A 16,098-nucleotide genomic window follows, 5' to 3' on the forward strand; every position below is an offset into this window, starting at 1 on the left:
CTCTCATAACGGTGGTCAAGGAGGGTTGCCAACCAGTAATCATCTTTCTCCTTTATGCCACGTATTATTGGTTCCTTTCGCAGGCTTTGAAGCATGAGGTTGCCCAGTCGCCTCAAATTTGCCAAGGCTTGAGAAACTCAGGATGACAGCATCTGGAACTTCCTCCTCCCAGCCACGTACTACCCCCAAGGGTCCTGGGGTTGAAAAGCCATCACTTACAGCAGGGGTAGGGAACCTTTTTGTCTGAGAGAGCCATGAATGCCACATATTTTAAAATGTAATTTTGTGAGAGCCATACAATATGTTTAAAACGAAATACAAGTAAATGTGTGCATTTTATGTAAGACCAACACTTTTAAAGTACAATAAGTCTCTGAATTAAACAATCAGGTGTTCTTTATTAAGAGATAAATCACAGAACAAAGAAATAAGGCAAAGTTGCTAAACATGACATGACCTCTGAATTCTTTTTAATAACGCTGTTATGCTGTTGATAACCAATGATGAATAAAGTACTTCTTAGGCCACGTACACACGGGCGGACTGTCTGACGGACTTGGTCCGCTGAAACGTGTTTCAGCGGACAATCCGCTCGTGTGTGGGCTTCAGCGGACTTTTTCAGCGGACAGTCTAGCGGACTAAGTCTTTCGGAATTTCCGTAATATTGTCCGTCCAAACTTGGTTTCAGCGGACAGTCCGCTCGTGAGTAGGCTAGTTCGACGGACTAAGTATGGCGCATGCTCAGAAAGGATTTACACGGCCGAAGGTTGCATTGCAGTGTATTGGACGTCGTATTTCTAGTCCCGTCGTACGTGCCGTACACGTCATCGCGCAAGCTTTCAGCGGACTGTCTGTTCGTCGTGTGTGGTCAAGTCCGTTCATTCAAAAGAAGCACGGACTGTCTGTCGGATTGTCTGACGGACTTAGTTGGACGGATAGTCCGCCCGTGTGTACGCGGCCTTACCGTTAATGCGACTTCTGGTGCTGCATGGTTTTGCTGATGGCTTTGTAGTCTGGTTGATACGTGGTGAGGTTAAGCTTCATGCAAGCGTTGAGACTTCCTTCTGTTAAATGTGATCGTAGGTTGGTCTTAATGTTCTTTTTTTTAATTGATTGACTAATTTCAATTAATTATAACTGTGATGTTGTCATCTCCCCCACTGTAATATCCACAGCATCTCCCTCACTGTAATATCCACATCTCCCCCACTGTAATGTCCACATCTCCCCCCACTGTAATGTCCACATCTCCCCCCACTGTAATATCCACATCATCTCCCGCCACTGTAATATCCACGTCATCTCCCCCAGTGAAATATCCACATCCCCCACTGCAATATCCACATCATTTCCCCCCACTGCAATATCCACATCATCTTCCCCACTTTAATATCCACATCATCTTCCCCACTTTAATATCCACGTCCTCTCCCCCACTGTAATATCCACATCATCTCCCCCACTGTAATATCCAGGTCGTCTCCCCCACTGTAATATCCACGTCTCCTCCCCCTGCAATATCCACATCTCCACTGTAATATTCACATCTCCCCACATCTCCCCCCACTGTAATATGCACATTTCCCCCACTGTAATATGCACTTCTCCCTATGTCTGACTCTTACCACTAGCAGGCAAATCCAGGAGCAGATGAGACGGGCAGTGATGATGACGTCAGTGCGCCGCTCACCTAGGCCACTGCCGGGTGTACCAAGATGGCTGCGGCATCGGAGCTAAGCCGAACCTTTCCTATGGGCTCAATCCGCGGATCGGCACACCACGCAATCTGCGGATTGAGAGACAAGAGCCAGATGTAGCCATCAAAAGAGCCACATCTGGTTCCCGACCCCTGGCTTACAGATTGATACATGTCTTCCTCTTCTTCGAAGCCTATGAAAGTGCCAGAATCCTCCTCCTCATCCTCCTCCCCCCCCCTGTGTGTTCTGTGACATAAAAATGATGGTGTCGAGGCGCATGCGCGGCAGCTCGATGGACGGACGCTTCCCCTGAGAGCTCCGCTCCGCTCCAGCCTGATACGCCCGCCAGAGCGAACATTAGCGGAAGAAAGCCGGCTGGATCGCTCCACCGCCCGCACGAAGCTCCGGGGATCCCGTTCGTATGCCCGGCGGCTCCGCTAGATGGGATTTATCCCATCAACTCGACCCCGGAGCTCAGGCCTCAGATCGTGCCAAGATGGCGGCCGCCATTTCCCCGCGAGGCCTACCTCAGAATCCAGGCCAATCCGCCGCGGAGATGCAAGGCTGGGACACACTAACGGAGGGACATCATCCTCAGACTGTGAGTGATAATCTGGCTCAGCCATTTCTGTCCCCTGCGTCCACAGAGTCGCTATTGAGTAGAGTGCTGGATGGGCCCCCCACCTCCCCCATGGAGGACATCATCAATACCCCTGAACACCATAGTACTCGCCCTAATACTGCCCAGCATTCCCCTCATGATCTATCTTCTCTGATGAACACCTTTTCTGAGATGTTAGCCAGAGGATTGGCCCAAACTGCTGCTCAAATTACATCCACCATTCAGGCTGATCTTCTCCATTTGGGAACCAGAATTGAAGCTATTGAATTTAAAACAGACCAAATGGCAGCTGTGGCTAATCAAAATACTGACAGGATTCAGGATCTACATGAACAACTGGACTTTGCATACTCGAAAATAGATGACCTCGAGAATAGATCTCGCAGATACAATTTTAGGCTCAGAGGCCTCCCGGAATCATTTAAAGACACAGACAAGATTGTTCGTGCGTTCATCAAAACTCTGATCCCTGACATTCCTGACCACCGCCTGGAGCTGGACCGAGCCCATCGAGCTCTTCAATTCCCACGACAAGATGGCCTTCCTAGGGACATTGTGGTGAAACCTCATTTCTTTGGTGTAAAGGAGGAGGTCATGCGCAAAGCCAGAGTCACCGAAAACCTTTCCATCCAGGGTCATCCGATACAACTTTTCGCTGACCTTTCACCGTACACAATACAGCAACGGAGATCACTCAAGCCCCTCTTACAAGTCCTGATGCAAAAATCAATTACTTACAGATGGTCCTTTCCATTGCGCCTGAACTTCTCATTTCAGAACAAACCTTACAGCTTCTCCAACTTAGTGGAAGGGGAACGCCTCTTTCTTCGACTGGGCCTCATATCCCATTCTCCCGCTTCGACACCTGATACAAGGAACCCGACGTCGGCCAAACGTCCTCCTCCTTCTAGCCCCATCCAACCTCTATGGCAAAAGCAGCAAGCAAAACGCTCTAAAGACGGTCGTCCACCCTAAAGCGAACTCAAAAACTCTTCTTTTTGATTTTATTGAAAGGGCGTGCTCATTTTTCAGCCCTAGTTCTTCCGGTGGTTCATTTAAGTATCCTCAGAATTTTTTTTGTTTCTGTATTTTGTGTGTGTTTTTTTTTTCAACATGTTTTAGGCCCCTCTCTTCCCATATCCCCCTGTTTTAGGCGGAATGGCTGGAGCGGCTGCACTTCACCTCCCTGTGCTTCAGAGTGAGCCCCTGATTGTTTTCCTGGGCCCACCTGGAGACCACTTTTGACCCTCCCTTGGGTAGACCCCAGGGCAGGGAGATCCTAGGGGCAAGGACGGCGGCTGTCCTACCCCACATGAGATCTTGGTTAACACCTAAGCCGCACCCTTTTTTATTTTTGGTGCTTATTGCCTTTTTTTTTTTTCTTTTCATCTATTTAATTTACTTTTATTGTTGTTTGCTTCACATCATTTTGTGATTTTCTTTTTTCTCTTTTTTCACTTTTTTGCTAATCCAGAAATGAGTTACTCATACCCGATGCTTGTTCTCGCAGGATTTCATTGTTCTACTATTTGTTTGAATGACCAGACTGTCAATACTAACCTATGTTTTTTTTCTCTTATAGTTTCTTTTTCCTTCCTCTTCTCCTTCTTCTTTCGTGTCGGTGGGACACCCTGCACTGTGGTTGCTGACCACCAGATGTTCCCTGTTCACCCGAGGTCTGCACCTTTTGAGCTCTCCCGTTCCCTACTATTAGTTTCGGTAAGGTCTATAATGTTGATGTTGCGTGTTACTCCCCTTCTGATCGATGCATTCTGACACTACTAATCTGGTCCCACTAAAGATTGCCTCTCATAATGTCCAAGGGATGAACTCGCCTGTTAAACGGCGCAAATTGTTCAACCACTACAGTTCCCAGGGACTTGACATACTCCTTTTACAGGAAACCCATTTCCCATCCTCTTATAACCCTCCCTTCATGCATGGCTCATACCCTCAGTTTTTTTTATCCAATGCACAGAATAAGACAAAGGGAGTAGCCATCTGTTTCAGAAAACATCTAAAATTTTCCCCTTCAGAAGTGGTGAGGGATCAATTAGGCAGATATATTTTGGTTAAAGGCACGATAGACGGCGTACACTACTCTGTAGTCTCTTACTACACCCCTAATAAAGGCCAGGCTTCCTTTTTTGCCTCCATGATGTCCTCCATCGGCCCTCAGCTGGAAGGTAAAGTTATTATGGGTGGTGACACGAATATTCCTTTCGATCACTCTCTGGATAAATCAGGCTCTGGCAGCCCTAATACACGGAGGCCCCCAAAGCAAAGTACCAAAATAGCCTCTTCTCTTCGGGCCCTGGGCCTGGTGGACATTTGGAGGGAATTAAACCCAAGATCTAAAGATTATACACACTACTCTGCCCCTCATCGCCTCTATTCTAGGATAGATCATATATTTATTCAATCACAAAACATTCCTGAGGCTCAGAAAGCAGTCATCAGGGACACCTCCCTTTCCGATCACTCTCTAGTTGTTCTTTTTCTACTCCGTTCTCATAACTCTCCCAAGCATTTCACCTGGAGGCTTAATGAAAGCATTTTAAGTGATCCGGCACAATGTGAAATCCTTGCGCACGAAATTTTAGAATATTTCCGCATCAATAATACTGCATCTATATCCCCAGACACCCTCTGGGCCGCCCATAAGGCGGTGATTAGGGGGAAAATTATTCAGATCACCTCACGACTAAAGAGAGAGAGAGCAGCGGTTATTTCCGACCTCCAAAGGTCATTTCAAGCACTCAGTAAATCTCATAAACGAAACCCCACCAAGGTTTCTTTGGAATCCCTTGAATCCACTCGAGTAGCCTTAAATCTAGCTTTAACCACGGAGGCTGAAAAACAGCTTCGCTGGTCTGGTGCCCGTTTTTATTTCCAAAAAGATAAGATTGGTACTAAACTGGCGGCGAAATTGTCTCCTAAACCTCGATCTGTTCACTTCCCTAGGATACGCATGCCAACTGGAGATCTTACCCAAAACCCGTGCAAGATTATGAAAGCATTTCATGAATACTACACCTCACTTTATAAAAATGACACTATTGACTCTCCTACTCACATAGTTGATTTTCTGAGTAATCTTCCTCTTCCGAAACTCTCTAAGGAACACTCTGATCCCATGGATAGCCCGGTTACGGAGGCGGAAGTTATTCAGGTTATTAAACAGCTTAAAACACAATCAGCTCCAGGCCCTGATGGCTTCTCGGTAGCATACTATAAAAAATTTTCAACTCAACTCATCCCATATATGGTCCGATTTTTCAACCATATTAGATCCGAATCTCCCCTGGATGGAGCCCTGAACCTGGCCTATATCTCAGTCATTCCCAAACCGGGCAAAGATGCATCTTTAGTATCTAATTATCACCCGATCTCTTTAATAAATAACGATCTCAAAATCTTGACGAAAGTTTTAGCCAATAGGCTCTCTTCTTATATAGCACTTTACATCCACAAAGACCAGGTGGGCTTCATCCCGGGGAGACAGGGACCAGACCAAATTCGGAGAGCAATTGATATTATTTCCCTCCTCAATTCACAATGGGACGGTGGCCCTCAGCAAGCAGGCTACCTCCTCTCCATTGACCTACAAAAGGCATTCGACACAGTAACCTGGCCCTATCTTTTTAAGGTCCTGGAGCACTGGGGTTTTGGCCCACGATTTTTGGGGATCTTGCGAGCTTTGTACTCGAACCCCCTTGCCCGGGTTCGTTTGCAAGGCTGTTATTCTGACCCTTTCCCCATTGAAAAGGGGACAAGACAAGGTTGCCCACTTTCCCCCATCCTTTTCGCTATCGCCATTGAGACATTGGCCATAGCGATCAGGCATAACCCTAACATTAAAGGTGTCCTTTGCGGAGGACAAGAACACAAATGCGCACTATTTGCGGATGATATCCTCATGTTCGTTAGGTCCCCACTAATCTCTACGCCCAATATACTCTCCCTGCTTGACCAGTTTAGTAGAATTTCAGGTCTCCATGTTAATGTCTCCAAATCCATAGCCTTAAATATCACGGTTCCTCCTGAGTTACTACAGAATATTCAGAACCACTTTCCAATTCATTGGTGCACGTCACATTTCCCATACCTAGGAATTAACCTCACGCCGAAATTCGAAACCCTTTTCTCTGCGAACTTCCCAGCTGCCTTTAAATCACTCACTGCTGACCTGTCCTCCTGGTCCAAATTCGAGCTTTCTTGGCTAGGACGCATTAATTCCATAAAAATGACTTTCCTCCCACGTATCCTATACCTATTTAGGGCTCTCCCTATCCCAATTCGCAAATCGCAGTTACATAAAATCCAATCCAGCATACTACAATTTATCTGGGGTTCCAAAGGTAGGAGATGCTCTAAACATATCTTATATCGTCTTAAATCTCAAGGGGGACTTGCCCTACCTAATATATGGTGGTACTATCAAGCAGCGAGGCTAGCCCAGTTTTCCATTGTCTATGCTAGGGGTACCAAACCTGACTGGGTTGCTATGGAGAGACAAGCAGTCCCTAGACACACGTTAGACTATCTCATCGGAGTTCCAACCAAAATGAGACCTCCAATTTTAGCCCCCACTCTCTCTCACTCCTTGTCCCTGTGTGACCTTTTGTATAAAAATTCAGCCCTGATCTCTCTATGGCGCCCACTGACGCATATCTTTCATAACCCTAAATTCCCTCCTGGATTGAATATTTTTGCTTTCAAATGGTGGCTCAATAAAGGCTTATTTAGAATAGGGAATTATTTCACCCCCTCAGGTCCCTTCTCCCTTTCCTACTGCCGCAAAAAACTGGAAATGCCAAATGAGGAGAGGTTCCGCTTTTCACTGATCTCACACTTCCTCCATTCTTTATGGCCGGATAAATCAATCCCCCTTAAAGTTACAAATTATGAAACATGGTGCTCGGATGTTGTTGATCAGAGGGGAGGAATATCCATCATCTATTCATCCTTGGCCTCGGCTATGTCGAAACCTTCTTATGCCCAGGCTTGGGAGAAAGATCTAGACTTGCAATGGGAGAGCGACAAATGGTTCTCCTGCCTCCAACGGTCCTATAAGGGCATTATGAATGTGTCTCTGATTGAAGCTAGTCTCAAAATTCTTCTTAGATGGTACAGAGTTCCCTACCCTATTGCAAAAATTTATCCTGACGCATCTCCGTTATGTTTTCGTCAATGTAATCATATTGGTACCCTACTCCACACCTGGTGGTCATGCCCACGTTTGAGGGGCCTTTGGAATAAGACCTTTGCTCTGCTACGCAAACTTACACGTGCCCAGATCCCCCAAACGCCAGATGTTGCATTATTAAACCCCAAAATTGAAGGCATTTCCAAATATTCTCAAGCGCTGATCTTCTTCATCCTCTTAGGCACGAGAATTACAATAGCTGCCCACTGGAAAAAAACGACAGTTTCGTTCTCTGCGGTGAAAAATAAAGTTTCCTGGATCATGGCACAGGAGAAAATAGTCAGTACCATACAAGACAAGAAGCGTAGGTTTGAGCTTATATGGGAACCCTGGGCCAAATATTGCCACATCCCACTTTACCCGGGTTACTCTTTCTCTAATTGATGGTTCTTTTGGGTGTCCCACCTTCTCTCGGTTTCTCTCCTCTTTCTCTTTTCTCCTTTCTTCTACTTCTTACCTTTTTCTTACTTTAGCTCACTTTCCCCTGCTCTCTTTTCTTTATTGATATCTTTATCTTTCTTCTATTCTTGCTAATGTCTGGTCTATACCGGTTAGGTTTTGGTTTTAACATGGTTAGTAACATAGTTGATCAGGTGGGAGGGGGGGTATATCCCTCTACCTCCTTCCTCCATTGTTACTTGGTTTACGGTGCTGGGGCTTTTACATACTTAGTTATGCTACACTTTCTGTGGAAATAATTAAATAAGATAACCCCCCGTCCTGTTGGCTGGGGAGTCATTGGAGGTCCCATCTACTTTGTTTCCCACACTGGGGTGGAGCCTTGATAGCTAGCGGGGGGGGATGGGCAGGGGGAGTCCCCGGTCGCAGCAAGTTCCCGTAAGGGGCGGCTGGGGAGGTCTCTTGTTCTTTGCTCTACCGTGTTGCATTGCGGGTGGGTGGGGAAGGTTATTTCTCCCCTGGATGTTCCACCTCCTTGCTCCCCTTCACCCTGTTCTTTTGTATGATCTGTTATCTAGCTTTTATGTTATGGGATCTGACGAAAATCCAGCTTAGACAGCTTATTTTCACTCCCACTCTAGCCTCATACGTGTACTGTTTTTTCACTGTCACTGCTCACCATCCTTGCGGCCTCCTCAAAAGGTGACAATACTGTGCATGCATCCTTAAAGTGGTTGTAAACTCTTACAAACCACTTTGACCTACAGGTAAGCCTAGATTAAGTCCGATTATGCTTTTTACATCAATAAATTGATTATTTTTAATATACTACACCATTGAGGCCTCTCTCTCTCTCTCTCCCCCCCCCCCTCTTTTTTTGAGCTATTCACCACGGATTATATCGTTTGGGTTACTATTATAAATACATGAGCTACTAATGGCCCCCTAGTGGCCGGATATAGAAATCCTCTCCTATCTGGCACAGTAAAGGATCCCTCTGGTGGCTGAATATGAGGAGTGAAGTGGGATACCCCCTGTTTTTGTGATGAGCCTGGTTTTCTCTTTTCTAAGATGAGAGTTCTGAGAGCCCTTACTTCTGGGATTTTATATCACCGTCTGTTCATCATTTTATCCTTCAATCGCTGGTGTTTATGATTATATGGACTTTTTCTACACCTATATTGATCTAGTACACATTTTCTTGCACTTAGCAATTTCAGGACTATATAATTTTGGCATATTTTGTGCAGGACTTTTTTTGTTTATTACTTTATATGGTAGTTTGTGTTCACTATCTTGTCTTGCTGCATTTTTTTGCACCTTATTTTTTTGCACGTGCACCTTTTGATTATTTATTACTTTTTTATATTTATTTATATTAAATAGTTAAAGAGGTATTTATATACCCTATTTGTATTTTCCACGTAGTAGCGCGAAGGTCTCTTCTTTTTATTTTCCTAGATTAAGGCTTACCTGTAGGTCCAAGAAATATCTCCTAAACTTATATGGTTTAGGAGATATTTGCCCGAAAACAGGCACCGCTGTCAGGAAGATGGATGCGGCGGACTACAGGGGACAGCGGCTGGCTCCTGTGTCAAGTAAGTGACACATAATGGACTACTATGCGATGCATAGTAGTCCATTATGCTTTGCCTTTGCAGGGAATGAAAGAGGAAGTAAACTCATCAGGGTTTACTTCCTCTTTAATGATCAGTGGTCGTGCTGTACTAGCAATGGTACTCATTGATGACCCTCTGCTGCATGTATAGCCACTGCAGCATTCACATGTGTAAACTTTCCCTGTCAAAGGGCTGACAGGAGGTTTGAGCCATTATCGGACACCACTATTCCTGGCTCCAGCTGGCTGGTTGTGGGAACCACCTCTGGGTCTGTCCCTGCAGAGCTGCAAGAATCTCTGCTCTGGTGTGGTTCCTCTCCCCTAAACACACGAGCTGAAGCACTGCATGACACCTTTTAGCCTGACTCTGGGAATAGCCCTTTGAATGCATAGGGGGTACCTGATGTTCATAGGACAATTCTGCAGAGAAGGGCATGGAGGTGGAAGAGGAGAAGGAGGGGGTAGAGCTCACAGGTCTGGCATCATCACCACCAGCTGTATGGAGGTGTAGGGGCACAGCAAGCTGCAGCACCGAGCCCTGTCCTGCATCCTTTTGAGTTGCAAGCAGCGTTACCCAGTGTACTGGGAACAAAATATATCATCCCTGCCCATGCTTGCTGGACCATGTTTTCAGTAGTAAGGTGGATTTTATGGCTGACTGCCTTGCCTAATGATGCCAGAACATTCCCTTCCACATGATGGTAGAGAGATGGAATGGCCTTATGTGAAAATTAGTAGCGACTGGGAACCTGCCATTGTGGTACAGCAAATTGTGTGTATTCACAGAAGGGGGCAGAATCCACCAGACTTAAGGGCAGAAAAGGGAGAGCCAACAGCTTTGACAAGCTTTCATTCAGATGCTGGCCATGTTTTGTCCACTGCAGCAGATGGGGCAGAGAATTATGCCAGATACAGTCAACAGCTGATGGTGTGCTGCTGGCAGATGTGCTGCTAGGACCGGGGACACCCTGTGCTTTACCATCATCCCTGTCAGTGGAGGCTGCTGAAAGGTAATGACTTTCACAGGGTTTCGCAGGTATCGCAGGGGCAGACTGAAGTGGGTAAGGAGGAGGAGGATGGACAGATTTGTGCCCCTTTTGTGTGGCTTTTAGGTACTCTTGCCAATGGGATGAGTGGTTGGACATTAAATGCCTTGTTAGGCATGTGGTTCTCAAATGGTTGGTGTTTTTGCCACGTTTGATGTGCCTGGGACACAGTTTGCAGATAGCAACATTTCGATTTGCTGCAGATGTGCTGAAAAAGACAGCTGAGCTTTGGAGAGTGGTCCAGGAGATAACAGCTGCAGAATGTGATGGAATTGGGTGGATGCTCTCTACTCTTTCTTGATGTCGCCCTCTTTGGGATTGTGCCACCTCACCTTCAGTTTCCTCCTCTGCACTATCTGTGACCTAATCATCATCATCATCTCCATTGCCTCCATCTTTACCACTGGAGAAAACTTGGAAATAAGCTGTGGCTTGGGGAACATGCATGACAATTTGTCTACCAGTGTTCCTCCCTCTCTCTAGGCTCATGTTCCTGTCATCCTTAACCTCAAAACCAACATCAAGGAGCAAGTGGCTGACGCTCTGGTCAAATAACTCAGCTGACTCCTCAATGGCTGTTGTTGGGGCTATGGCAGGGATAGATGTGGACAAGGAGGCAGGTTTATCCACTCTGGCAACTCCAGGGGACTGCACACTTGTCTCTAGTTATGTGACAGAGGATGAGGAGGATAAGGAAGGTTTAGTAAGCCAGTCCACCACCTTCTCTGCATGCTGTGGCTGGATAGCACAGGCAAACTCACTAAACAGAGGAAATTATGCCCTACCTCAGGACTGACCACCACATCCACCTTTGTCTGTGAACACATTTGTTACTGGCCCCCTTACAGTGCCAAGAGAATGTCTGCCTCTCCATGTTGTCCTCCCAGACATTATTGGGAGCGAGGGGGCGGTGCATATAAGCAAACATAAAGAGGAAGTTGAAATCTGTACGTAGATGCATTTTAATCAATGTAAAGAGGTGTTTGGTGCATTTTAATTTGAGTACTCACACTACACAGACACACTCCATGGATACACTATAATATACTGCAATATAATGCACCAAACGTACAGTGACTAGGGATGAGCTTCGAGTTCGAGTCGAACTCATGTTCTACTCGAACATTGCCTGTTCGCCTGTTCAGCGAACAGTGAACAATTTGGGCTGTTCACAGCAAATTCGAAAAGCCGGAACATCCTATACAAGTCTATGGGAGAAATCTAAAGTGCTAATTTTAAAGGGTAATATGCAGGTTACTGTCCTAAAAAGTGTTTGGGGACCCGGGTCCTGCCCCAGGGGACATGGATCAATGCAAAAAAAAGTTTTAAAAACTGCAGTTTTTTCAGGAGCAGTGATTTTAATAATGATTAAAGTGAAACAATAAAAGTGTAATATTCCTTTAAATTTCGTAGCTGGGGGGGTATCTATAGTATGCCTGTGAAGGGGCGCATGTTTCTGGTGCTTAGAACTGTCCCTGCACAAAGTGTCATTTGTGCAGGAAAAAAAGTCTTTTAAAATCACTTGCGGCTATTGTCGGGTCCCGTAATACAGAGAACACTCAATGAGTGTTCTCTGCATTAGCCGACAATTCATTCATTCATTGATAAAAAATAAAAATTAAAAAAAAAGCGTGGGGGTTCCCCTAAATTCAATTACCAGGCCCTTCAGGTCTGCCATGGATATTAAGGGGAACCCCGTGTCAAATTTAAAAAAAAAATTGACGTGGGGGTCCCCCTAAATATCCATAACCAGACCCTTCAGGTCTGATATGGATATTAAGGGGAACCCCGCATCAAATTTAAAAAAAAATTGACGTGGGGGTCCCCCTAAAAATCCATATCAGACCCTTTATCCGAGCACGCAACCTGGCAGGCCGCAGGAAAAGAGGGGGGGACGAGAGAGCGGCCCCCCTCCCTCCTGAACCGTACCAGGCCACATACCCTCAACATTGGGAGGATGCTTTGGGGGTCTGTGACCCCTCAAAGCACCTTGTCCCCATGTTGATGAGGACAAGGGCCTCATCCTCACAACCCTGGCCGTTGGTTGTGAGGGTCTGCGGGCAGGGGGCTTATCAGAATCTGGAAGCCCCCTTTAACAAGGGGACCCCCAGATCCCGCCCCCCCTGTTTGAAATGGTAAGGGAGTACAAAAGTACCCCTACCATTTCACAAAGAAAGTGTCAAAATGGTTAAATAAGACAAACACACTTTTGAAAAATTCCTTTATTAAAAATAAAAAAAATAAAAAAAAGATTCCAGCGGTGATAATCCACTCTTGATATCCAGCGACGGGTCTCCGGGGTCCAGCGATGGATGATCATATCCAGCGACGGGGGATCTCTCAGTCCAGCGCTGTCCATACATCCTTCTTCTGTCTCCACTCCGGAGACACTGCAGAGATCCCAGCGCTGACGTTTCTTATATTAGGAGGGCGGGGCCACCCGTCACCTGACCCCGCCCCTCTGGCTTCCCTCTGCAGCGTCAGATATTTAGGGGGACCCCACGTCAATTTTTTTTTTTAATTTGACACGGGGTTCCCCTTAATATCCATGTTAGACCTGAAGGGCCTGGTAATTGAATTTAGGGGAACCCCCACGCTTTTTTTTTTTTTTTTTTTTTTTTAATCAATGAATGAATGAATTGTCGGCTAATGCAGAGAACACTCATTGAGTGTTCTCTGTATTACGGGACCCGACAATAGCCGCAAGTGATTTCAAAAGACTTTTTTTCCTGCACAAATGACACTTTGTGCAGGGACAGTTCTAAGCACCAGAAACATGCGCCCCTTCACAGGCATACTATAGATACCCCCAGCTACGAAATTTAAAGGAATATTACACGTTTATTGTTTCACTTTAATCATTATTAAAATCACTGCTCCTGAAAAAACGGCCGTTTTTAAAACTTTTTTTTTGCATTGATCCATGTCCCCTGGGGCAGGACCCGGGTCCCCAAACACTTTTTAGGACAGTAACCTGCATATTACCCTTTAAAATGAGCACTTTAGATTGTGAACGTTCGAGTCCCATAGACTTTAATAGGGTTCTAAAGTTCACACGAAGTTTAGGTCTGTTCGCAGGTTCTGGTGCGAACCGAACAGGGGGGTGTTCGGCTCATCCCTAACAGTGACACACAGAACTATATGGCATTAAACTGGCAGTAACGCACACAAAACTATATGGCATTAAACTGGCATTAAAGCACACAGAACTATATAGCATTAAACTGGCAGTAACACACACAAAACTATATGGCGTTAAATTTACAGTAACGCACACAAAACAATATGGCATTAAACTGGCAGTAACACACAAAACTATATGGTGCTAAACTGGCAGTAATGCATGCAAAACGATATGGCATTAAACTGGCAGTAACACACACAAAACCCTATGGCGTTAAACTGGCAGTAATGCACACAGAATTATATGGCGTTAAACTGGCAGCAACATACACAAAATGATATGGCGTTAAACTGGCAGTAACTCACACAAAACTATATGACGTTAAACTGGCAGTAACGCACATAGAACTATATGGCATTAAACCGGCAGTAACACACGCAAAACTAAATGGCAATAAACTGGCAGTAACGCACACAGAACTATATGGCGTTAAACTGCCAGTAGCGCACGCAAAACAATATGGCGTTAAACTGGCAGTAATGCACACAAAACGATATGACAATAAACTGGCAATAACACATGCAAAACTATATGCCATTAAACTGTCACTAACGCATGCACAAAGATATGGGGTTAAACTGCCACTAACAGGGGGGCGTGGCTTGCAGTTGATGGAATAGGCAGCACGGCATGAGAGCTCCGCAGAATACCCTAGCATTTACCCGGTCAATACGATCCTGACGCACCTGCATCAAGCACCACCTACACCAGAGGGTCTCTCTCCTCATCCCCGATGCAGCAGTGCAACTTTTTTCCACAATCCAGCAGTGGACAGGTCCTGCAAAAGCAGCAAGGATACTTTGTAGGCTGCAAAGCATAGAGGCCAAGATGGTGCTCGGACCCAGCTCAGCCAAGGAGGCAGACATGAGGATGTTCAGCAGCGCTCTGGGGAAGGATGGCCTGCCTAAAAAACGCTCCCAGTTCATTGATACCTATCATACGGACTCCTCTGCAGAGGTCCTGGAACGGGCAGGCAGGATGAAGAACAGACCTCCTCATGGGACACAGTAAGTACACCTGCTCCAAATATTGCTCCCAGAGTTCTGACAGACCAGGACAATCAAACCCCTGAACTCACCCTAAGAGACGTTTTTGCAGCTGTAACTTCCTGCACCACATCTATTAATACACTAATGAGATTAAAGGAGTGAAAATAGAACTGAACATAGTTATAGACAGGACATTCAGAAGCTGCAAGATTGCATGGCTGCAGTGTAGGACAGAGTGAGCAATGTGGAGGATGATGTTGCCCCCCTGCAGAGGGAAGTCTGCCATATGCAATCTATTATCACTGGCCACACAGCTCATTTAGAAAATAGACAGAGACGCAATAATGTCCGTGTGGTAGGCATACCAGAGAGGGCTGAGGGCAAAAATCCTGTGGCATTTATTGAGAACTGGCTGACACTTTTGGCAAAGACTATTTCCCCCCCCCCCCCCATGTTTGCGGTGGAGCGCGTCCACAGAGTCCCACCTAGGCCACCTAAACCTGGTGAGTCTCCCAGGCCGTTTCTGTTCAAAATGGTGAACTTTAAAGACCGCAATGCCATTCTGTGTCAAGCCAGGACCAGTGGTGCCCTTGTGAGAATAGATAATGCTCGCATATCTTTCTATCCGGACTTCTCTGCTGATCTACAACATCGCAGAGCCAAGTTCACTGAAGTTAAGAAGCATCTCCGCAAATATGAGGTTGCATACGCCATGTTGTAGCCTGCCAAACTCAGTGGAGCACACTCTCAAGACAGCACCAGAACCTATGGCCTGATGGGGACTTGCCTTTTCTCTCTTTCTACTGGGTGAAGTGGATGCCATATAAGGAGATTTGGACATGCTTTCTCTTCTCTTCAACCTTCCTGATAGGCAGAGAGGAAGACAAATGTTATTTGCACTGCCTTTTACTGTTGTTTCGGACTTGCAAGTCCCTTTGAATCTGAGTTTAACTGAGACATTGTCGTCGTCCCCCCACCCCCCCCTATACTCGTCCTGCATGGACATGTTTTTTTCTGACACGTTTGCTTACTGTTAACAGGATGCATGGACTTTTTTCCTACCCCTATGCTTTTTTTGTTTTGTGTTTTACACTATGTGGTGTTTTTATGTTCACACTGCCCCCTGTTGTTGGCGGAGTGAATAGTTTAATATCTTTTTCTACCAAACTGAGATGTATCTATGTGGCAGATGTGTCACTCCCTTTCCTGTACTCTCCCTGGAGCACCAGGTTTTCTAAAGCTGCAAGGTGAAGATGTGGAGTGCCTCTTGGTGAACCTCTGTACCTGGCATGGCTTCCTTTCAATGATTTTCAATATGCATTACTATGTCTAAT

Source organism: Lithobates pipiens, unplaced genomic scaffold (genome assembly GCF_037356315.1).
Source record: "Lithobates pipiens isolate NorthernLeopardFrog02 unplaced genomic scaffold, aLitPip1_a1.2 Scaffold_13, whole genome shotgun sequence".
In the NCBI taxonomy this organism is placed as follows: domain Eukaryota; kingdom Metazoa; phylum Chordata; class Amphibia; order Anura; family Ranidae; genus Lithobates; species Lithobates pipiens.